This window comes from Trichosurus vulpecula, chromosome 3 (assembly GCF_011100635.1).
Source record: "Trichosurus vulpecula isolate mTriVul1 chromosome 3, mTriVul1.pri, whole genome shotgun sequence".
NCBI lineage: Eukaryota > Metazoa > Chordata > Mammalia > Diprotodontia > Phalangeridae > Trichosurus > Trichosurus vulpecula.
In genome coordinates, this window is record NC_050575.1 from 354221750 (window position 1) to 354232172 (window position 10423).

Consider the following 10423-nt stretch of genomic DNA (forward strand, 5'->3'; position numbering starts at 1 on the left):
TAGCTCTCCTGACTTGAACATTTTCTTCTCCACATTTTTAATTGGACTCAGGACATCATACTTCCTCAGGGTTTGCCTCCTGGGTCTCTCAGTCCTCAGAGTACTCAATATTTTTCTTGATTTCCTCATTTCAGCAGTCTCAGTGTTTAGAGTTTGTTTCTTCATCCTGAATGGAGAGGCAGACCCTGTTTGATCATGAGTATAGTGGCCAAAATTTCATCTCACTTTCAAGGTACTCAGACTGCTCCTGTACTTGGCTCTTTTTAGATAATCTTTGTTGTCAAAGGACTCTTGTGTTTCAGGCATCATAAGCTAGGTTCTGAGGGTAAAATACAACAAAACTGAAATAATCTGTACCCCCAAAGACCTTACATTAGCCATCTAACACTCAGATGCACTGCCTAATTGGATCCCTTTCTTTTGGCAAAGATAGGATAACCACTAGTCAGCTATATTGTCAATGGAACTGTATTTTGTCAGGAATGGGTTGGACTATGTGGGTCACGAAGCTTCTCCCAATTCTGAAATTCTGTGATTTTATGATCCTGTTCTTTTACGCTTTGGGGGGGGGTTATGTCAGCTAGACAAATATAATCTAACATAACACTTGATAATCACATAAAGTTTATGCAGACAATGTGCTGAGTGAGATTCTAGGGAGGAAAGGTCATTAATATGTCAGACCATTTTTATCTGTCAACACACTCCCTGAAATGGAAGTGAGGGAGCTGGTATAACTACATTTGTCTGCTGATGTGTATTTGACTATTCTGAAAGAAATATTGGAAGCCTGAATTGGAATGAACACTTATTCAATTCACAATCATATGAAAATGGTATGTACCCAGAGAATATTCCTGAACTTGGACTCTATTCAGCTTGCAAAATTTAATAAGCTTTTATTGCTTTTAAAGGTACTGTTGTTTCAGACCTTTTGAAATGAATTTGTTGTGTGGTTTTTTTTCTGTTTTACAAGACAACTACATATTATTGGAATGATAAAGCACAACATCTTGGTTCATTTATTATCCACAGAGGAAAGCTATTTTTATGACCTTTATGTTTAGCATATAGCAAAAGCACAGATTGCACCAAATTTATTTCAGGCATGACTAGGAAGATTCATATACATGAAGAAAGGAGCATGAAAAATGTAATCTTAAATGCTAGTGAATGAAGACTTGTGGAAATTACATCACCAAAACCCATCTTCTCACAAAGAGGAGATCATGAAAATAGAATAAGTGAAGAACTTAAAAAGAAATTTTAGGATGAGTGATGGATATGATTAAAGTAATCTGTACAGAAGAGCTTAATTATTGAGGGGCAAATGAATTTTGAGAGTAGATTTAAATAATCAAGCTCTGTGCAGATGAGTTGTTTCTTGAACTATTGCTTATTTTGGGAAAGTAAGATGCTCTATCCTAAGAACACCTTTATTTTGCAAATTTTAAAAAATGAGCCAAAAGTTTTACATAACTCTTTTCCTAAAAGAACAAGAAACTATATCTTTAATGGAAATATTTGCTTAATTAAGAAATTTGTTAAGATGACACTAATATATCTGGCATATTTTCAACTTGTAAGGACATTATTGGTCAGTAGTTTTCAGTGGTGTTTGACTCTTCATGACCCCATTTGGAGTGTTCTTGGCAGAGAGCTGGAGTGGTTTGCCATTTCCTTCTCCAGCTCATTTTACATATGAGGATACTGAGGCAATGTTAAATGACTTACCCAAGGTCACACATCTAGTAAGTATCTGAGGCTGGATTTGAACGTAGGTCTTCCTGACTCCAGGCCTAACACTATCCACTGCATGACATAGTTGCCCCTAAAAAATAAGCATGTTACTGAAGATACTGACATAACTAATATGTGTTTTAAAATATTAAAACATTTGCTAGAACACAAGAAAGAACATATACTTTTAATAAGCTTAAGGACAAGGACTGGGGAAAAGCACATCCTATACAATTACATATGTTTTCTATTTAAATCACGTTTCAGCTTTAAAATGTGGAAATATTCAATTGATGAAACAGCAAACATGAAAGGATAGTTCAGTCTGGTTAGTCTATAGGAAGTCAGTCTTGAGTTCATGAATACTTGGGTTGAAATCTTGCTTCTAACACACTGTTGGTGTGACTATGATTAAGTTACTTAATCTTTCAGCATTTTGGGTTACTTTGCAAAACTCTTACAGATCAGTGGCTGATGAGCATTGATAGAAATAGTGGAAGTTTCCTGTAACTAAGAGATCACAGCAGTGAGGAAAAATACATAAAATTGATGTAAATGTCAGCAGTACTATGAAAGTCTGACTTTCAAATAATATAACCTCTGTTCAACTCATCTTAATAACAAAGAAGCTAGGTCAATGTTATTTTTTTTGCAACATTGTCCTCCAGTTTACTTAGCACTCTTGGAATCCAAAAATTCTTAACAGTGCGCTGAAATGTGGGTGAAAGGTCTCTAAAACCACTCTTTAAACTTTTCCCTCTTTCTTCCTCATATTAATCAGAGCTTCCTGACTAATATAAAGATTACCTTTATAATCTCAATATTGGCTAGACTTGGAACTTTAATTATAGCATAAACACTAATCAGCCAGGATGTCAAAAAACATTTAAGTGCCTAGGTTCTAGGGATATAAAGAAAGACCAATTAATGTAGTACTCTTTCGTGAAGGGATCAAGATGTGAAATATTTACATGGGGGAAGGTATTTACCTAATTTTACACAATTACACAAGTGTGAAGTATTTAAATGGGGGAAGGTATTTACCTAATTTATTTAATTCACCATATGAAAGAACATTCTGATCCATTGACTGAGGAAAGTTGATTTTAAATCCATATTCTGCCACCAAGTACATATGTGACCTTGGATAACCTTAACCTAGGAAAGAACTGGGTTTCATTCTTCAATCTGTGAAATAAAGAGATTGGACTAGAAGTTCTCTAAATGCCCTTCTATCTCAGACATTCTAGGATTTTGTGTCTTGAGTTAGAAGATGCTCCAACTATAGGATTTGGTGTAAAGTCAGTCTAAATGACAAGGACACCATACATCGTTTGGGTATAAACCAGTATTTTTTTGTGCTGAATTCTTGATATTTTATTTCTATTTCCACTGCACCACTTATAATTTGTCTGTAGAAAAGTGGCATGGCTATATGATAGGTACAGAGAATAGCTTTAGGAACAATCCCAATATTTTATGCAGAGTCAAGATATTTTTGAAATGCTCTTGAGAGAAGACAAATCATCATACAGTGTGCAAATCAAGAACTCCCCATCAAGGAAATTGAAACTATGTGGGAAGACTTCTTCAGTATTTTAAGTACTCACAGTCTCTCTAGGATTTAAAACACAGTATTTAGTCCTAGCCATGCCATCCTCATCTCCATCTTTTTGGAACTTAGATTTGTCCACAGGCAATAGATCTATGGTTAATCACTAGACCTCTACTCAAAGGCTTTCTAGCTTGGTATGAATGGGTGATGGAATGAAATAAATAGAATGAAAGACTTAATTAAATGAATAGAACCAATGACTGAAAAAAGTATATCATTAACCACTTACTATGAGGTAGAAACTGAACTAAATGCTAGGGTTAAAAATAAAATAAAAATGTCTAGTATTTGTATAGCTCTTTGAGTTTTGCAAAGTACTTTATAAATAATATGTAATTTTACCTTCACCACAACAATGGAAGATAGGTGTTATTATTTTTTCCCATTTTACAGATGAGATGACTGAGGCACGGAGACAGTCACTTAGACAGGATCACGTAGTTCGCAACCCTCTGAGGCTGAATTTCAACCCAGATCTTCTTGCCTGCAAGTCCAGTGCTCCATCTATTGTGTCACTTAATGAAACAGTCTTGCTCATAAGGAGTATGTATTCTAATTGGCAAGAGAATACATGGTACAAGGCAGGTGGTGGACAGTGAAGAGTGTTTTGCAGAGATGTTGAGCGGGGAATTAGGAAAACCAAAAACCCAAGTCTTATCCAGCACTGTGGGAGAAGGGGGGAGGGAAGAGAGGAGAGCTAGATGGCACAGTGGACATAGTGCCAAGCCAGGATTTGTGAAGACTCATCTTCCTGATTCTGAATCTGGCCCCAGACACTTCCTAGCTCTGTGACCCTGGACAAGTCACTTCATCTTGTTTGCCTTAGTTCTTCAACTGTAAAATGAGCTAGAGAAGGAAACCACTCCAGTATCTTTGCCAAGAAAACCCCAAGTGGAGTCGTGAAGACATAACTGAAAAAATAAATGACAATAATAATATCCAAGATTAGTTGTTAATGAGATTACTGTTTCCAGAGTCAAAGGTGGAAAGGAGGTTGGAATGGGAAAGCAAAGAGTATGAAGACAGACTGGGGAGCAGGATGGTAGCTCTGGGTGGGGCTAGATATGGTGAATTCTCACCAATCAGAAACCTAGGCGTCCAGGGCAAGAAAGGAGTTCTGGGTCAGAGAGAGGCTGGAGCACAGGGGTATGGCCTGAAGATGTCTGTGGAGCAGACTAGTGAGTCTGTAGGAATACATTCCCATGCTTATACACTGCTGATACAGCCTTCAAAAGCTCAGAGACATTTCCACATCATGATGAGCCATTAGAGAATGTCAGTGAATCTTTGAAACTACGTGCTGGTGCATGTAGATCAAAAGCCAAACTTGGCTCAATTTTGCAGATATCCATTAAGCATCTGCTGTGTATAGGTCACAACACTGAACATTGGGGATGCAAGGGCACAAATGAAGCAGGATCTCTCCTCAAAGAATAGACCTTCTACAGTAGCGATTATATGATCACAGATAAAGTCAACAGAAAATGATTTGATAAAGGAAAAGACACTGACAACTAAAAAGATTAGACATGGCTTCACATGGAAGTTGTCAATCAAGCCGATTCAGGAAAGAAGATAAAGATGGTTAGAGATGGAGAGAGGAGAGGGGGCATTTGCTTGTGCAAATGAGCAGTGATGGGAGGAGATGGAAGGTAAAGTTTAGGGAACAGCTAGAAGTCCAGATTTGCTGGAAATTAATGTGATGAAAGGCACTATTCTACAATAAGGCTAGAAAAGTAAGTTGGGGGCAGATTGTAGAGGGTTCTCTATGCCGGAATGAGGAGTTTGTATTGTACACTAACTACTTGACCCTTGTGACCTGGAAGGCCAGGCAGGTTTTATTTCATGTGAGGTTTTGTCTGGGATAAATTGGACCCTTTGCTTTTGTGGGGACCCCTAGAGAGATCCTCTGCCTGGAACTTTTGATTCTACAGGCCTTAAACTGTGAGATTCTAGAGAAATTTGGCAATTTGTTTAGGCTTACGAATGTACAACTGATTTATTTTTTTCCAGTGAGTGTTACTTTATAAGTTAGTGTTATTATTATAACTTTGCAAATTTTTCCTTTGTTGATTGCTTGACTGTTTAAATATTGATACCTTTGTGTATTCTAGAGTCATATATAAGTATTGATATTTTGATACCTTTGATAGATTTAGCAGAGTTCCTGGAATACAGTAGGTGTTTAATAAATGTTCATTGACTATTATTGAGTCCCGAATAAGTACTGATATTAAGTTTAGTGTGAGAAATCTGGAATATCTAGATTATTCCTACTTAGGAGAAAGGTTCATATTCTTCATTTTGCATTGAGGCCAACCTAGATTACTTGCCTTTTGTGAAAGCAAAAAGCCCTATATCTTCTTAGGATGAGAGTGCCTGGCCTCAAATCCATGAGTGGCTGACATTCTTGGCTGCTTCTTTGAGCTGTGTCTTACTGTACTTTGGGTGCATTTATAATTCCATTTGGTTTACCCTGGCATTAGCAAAAATCCAGGGGAGAATTTGGGGTACTCTTTAGGATAAGGGACCCAAAAAATTGCCTGGAAACCAGTGGTGTTTTCCTATGCTAGAGAGACCCCTAGAGAATTTTAGCATGCCCTGTGTAGAAAGGGGTACTTTTTGATCAGTCACCAGTCGAATGGCCTTATGCCCTGAAGGAATCATTGGAAGAACCCATGACTGTTTTCTCATTTGAGAATGAGATGACACTGAATCAGCTCAAGATCCCAAAACCCTGTGCGAAGAACTCCATGTGACTTGGAAAGCTCAGGGTAGACCAGGTTTCTGTTCAAGATAGAAGTCAGTTTTGTTTTCTTTTCTTTGTCTTTTGCTTGTGGATTGTGAAAGCGAAAACTGAGCAAGCAATTTGGTAAATGTTGTAAAATCCCTCTTATTTTGTTGATTTATTTGTAGAACTTTGTATTTGAAGATAATTGTGCTTTTTGTCTGTACATGTGGGATTGTATATTATAACGTAACTTTGGCTGTTGAAAGATTTTACTGTACGGCACTGGGAAAGCAAGTGAAAGGACATTTTTTATGCCTCCCCAGAGACCATATGTGAAGAACTGTTCTGAATTTGGGATGAAGTCTGTGTTTAGAAAAAATGCACCATTGCTTATTTTCAGGGATAGCAAATTTTAAACAGAGGGAAATGTGTAACTTGGGTTTGTCCAGGCATGTCCAAATTGCCTGTCAGGGAGGTACAGTGAGGGGTCTTTGGTGCATGTCCAGATTGATGAATGTAGAGGATTCTGCCTCTCCTACTACATGGACGAGTACAGCCACCATTGATTGACTATGTCAACAGAACTGGTTATATCTTTAAAACTGAAGAGACTTCGTACCTCTCTTTATTTTGCCTTGTTTTTTGGCTTCTGTTCTTTCTTGCCTACATGGGTGCCACAAACTGAATCTGTGAGAGGGAAACCTGAATTTTCTTTTACCCTTTCTAAGAAACGAGCTTTACGGGTGTTTGATTCTGTTCTGTGTTTTTGCTTTCCTCACTGTCAGGTGCCGAACTTGGAATCTTGAGTCCCAGGCACCCTGGCTTCTCTGGGCTTCTCTGGCAGGCTGGCTGGCTCCATCACCCCACCTGCCATCCTGGCTGCAAGCTCACCATAGCTTCAGCTCCCAGGTCTGGTAGGAGTTGTGGGTGGGGAGATTGGGAATTATTCCTCCAGAGCTCCTGGGTTACTGTATTTTATCCTAGAGGGAGTGAGGATGCAAAGGATTTTTGAGAGGGGAAGGATAATTGGACAAACCTTTGACTAAGGAAGATTATTTTAGCCAATAAATTGGAGAAGGAAAAGACTAGAATCAAGAAAAAAAAAACATTTCCTTATCAAATCCTTCCCTATCCGTTAAAGACTGATTCAAATATGCCCTCCTAACTCAATTGTTCTCTGATAGCCCAGTTTAAGAATCCCCTTGGACTTTACACATAAAAGGTTTAGAGGTGGAATAGACTTTGAAAGCAATTTAGTCCAATCTCCTTAATTTTACATTTTAAAGCAGACTCAGGGAGGTTCGACTTATCCAAGGACACACAAAAACTAAGAAACAGAGCCAGGATTTGAACCTGTATGAAATAAATGAGCCTTAAATTGTAATATGGTATGGTCTTAGGGCATAATCACCTAAATTCTTTAGCTCCTGCCAAGAACAGGTGTACATACTTGAAATCAACCTAAACAGATTGTTCTGTCAATATTAGGTCTATGTTATCAGTGTGCCTAAGTCCTGATAAACCTACCAAGAAAGAATACTGTGAATTATAGTTCTGAGAAATACTGCATTATACATGTTACTTTAGGATATCTATAAAACCTACTATTTTCTTACCTATAGAAAAAGAATACTGTTGCTATTTTTTCTCATAGTTTCTTGCATGTACTCTGAATGTGGCTATTTTCTTCTTTTCAATAAAGTTTCTATTATTTCAAGGATTTTCTCCATTCTTTTCAACCTAACAATTTCAGGTTATCTACTTCCAAATCCAGTGTTCTTTAATGAACTTAAAATGTATTATTGACTATTTCATTTATTGGTGTGTGTCTTGTCAATATTCTAGGCTATGAATGGGTAGTTGGTAAATTTTGAATTGAGACATAAGCCAAGGAAGACTTACAGGCAGCAGATCATCACAAGAAATCTGCACTTTATTTAGTAGATGAAAGGGCATCAACATAGGGTTACTTTGTTTAGATAAATGGTCAAAATACATGTAACACAGAGAGACAATAGGAAACAAGAATGAATTTATTAAACGATAATGTCCTACTCATGAAGACATTATTTTGAGTGGTTTCTTCTGATGCCAAAATTCCTATTGAAAAACAGACATCAACTCACCAGTCACGTTAGAATGGATTTCTCACTAACGAGCCTTCAAATAAGTGGTCTTGCTAATCTGAGTACCTCAGCCCATCACTAGAAAGCAAGCGAAAGGCAGACACATTCCAACTAGACAGAGGACAGATAGAAAATTACATCTGTGAATTCTAATTTCAGCTCCCCTGTGACCTCATTTTCTGTTCTAGAAAAATCACCTGAGCAGCCCCTGATTAAAATTTCGTATCTCTTGAATGAGTCTGTCCAAATTATAAAGCTGTAGAAGGTGAAATTATGTGAAGCAGGAAGAGAGATAGATCTAGCCTCAAACTCTGTCATTGACACTTATCACCTAAGTGAAAGTAGGCAGCTAGGTTGGACAGTGGATGTGTGGGGAAGAAGAGTTCAAATCCATCCTCAGACAATTACTAGCTGTGTGACTCTGGGCTTAACCCTGTTTGCCTCAGTTTCCTCATTTGTGAAATTGGAAGAATAATAATACCTCCCTTCCAGAGCTATTATGATAAAATTAGATATTTGTAAAGAACTTTGCAAGCCTTGAAGTGTGATATAAGTGCTATAATTAGTAACTTTAACATATCACTTAAATTTTCTTCTTCTACCTCCCAGGTTTGTTGTGGGAATAAAAATAAATAAATGTATGTAAAGTACTTTGCAGAAAGTAAAGTTCTTTATAGAACTGTGTTCCTCTGTACCTACATACGTGTGTGTGTGTGTGTGTGTGTGTGTGTGTGTGTGTTCCTTTATAATTCTTTCTCTTTAGGGTCAGTTAGGTGGTGCAATGGATAGAGCACCAGGCATAGAGTTAGGAAAAACCTGAGTTCAAGTCTGATACTTATTCACGGTATGACCTTGGAAAAATCACTTAATTTCTGTTTGCCTTAGTTTCTGCATCTCTAAATTGGTGATAATAATAGCATCTGGCAAATATTAAGTACTATATAAATATTAGCTATTGTTATTATAAATTAGCACATTTTAACATGATCATTAGGAAACATAGTAACAGTAATAATAATAATGAGAGACATCAAGATGTAATTCATAGTGTAGTGGCATAAAGTGTAATGGCTTCAAAGTGACAAAGAACTGGGTTCAAATCCTGCCTCTGACACACACTGGCCATGTGATTCTGTGATCATTAAATAATTAAGTAATGTGTCAGCTGTCAGAAAAGTAACAGCCAGAGTCACCTCTGTTATCTGAAATAAAACAAGGCAAAGAGGAAGTTGCTGACTGGAATTCCTCTCACCCATCAACTTACAACTCTCCCAAAACATGGGGACTATAATGCAGCATTTGGTTCTCTTTAGAAAGTAGTTAAAAATCTGTCCCTTTCCAAATGACATTCTATTCAATTTTCCTCAAAATGTGAGTTAACTGTTCATCTAATCAAGGAATATAATACCTCAGGATAACAATTAAAATCTCTCAGTTTCTCTCTTGAACTTTCCTCAAAGTATAATAAATCAGTTCCATTCTCAATAGGAATGATAGTTAAACTTCCTCAGTTTCTTTTTGGAATGCGAGTTAAATTTGAATTTTCTGAAATTGTCTTTCCACATTCTCTAGAAAGATGAGAGTGAACTGCCTAAATCTATTCCAAACTTGTTCTCCAATGACAGCTAACTGTCATTCTCTCATAGGTTCATTTACCATTGGCACTTAACTATCCAAGTCTCTGCAGGAATGAAGTTCTGTTATTCCACAGTCAGTGTCTCACACACTTTTTCTGCCATAACATTTAAATGTCAATCCCATGATTCTTTGCATTTTTTTTAAAATTTAAGTGACAGTATCCAAATTTTCAATGATACAGAGTTTTCAAGTTGGAGTTACTAGGAGAGAGAGAGAGAGAGAGAGAGAGAGAGACAGACTGACAGAGACAGAGACAGAGACAAAGAAAGAAAGACAGAGATGAAGAGATGAAGGGATAGAGACACACAGAAGAGAGATGCAAAGAGAGAAACACACAGAAAGAGGATAAATTCCCTCCTTTTCTCCCTCTCCCAACATTTCCCTTTCAGGACCCTGGATCCAACTCTTGAATTCTCAACTCTTGATCTTAGAGTTTCCTGGCACTGGATAATCACACTATTTGGTTTATTTTTATACATAAGTCCAGTCACATGATGTTACCTTGCAGCATCATCTGCTTTTATCCTTTAGCCAATGATCTATAGTCCTTTCTAATTGATTAAGGACTCATCT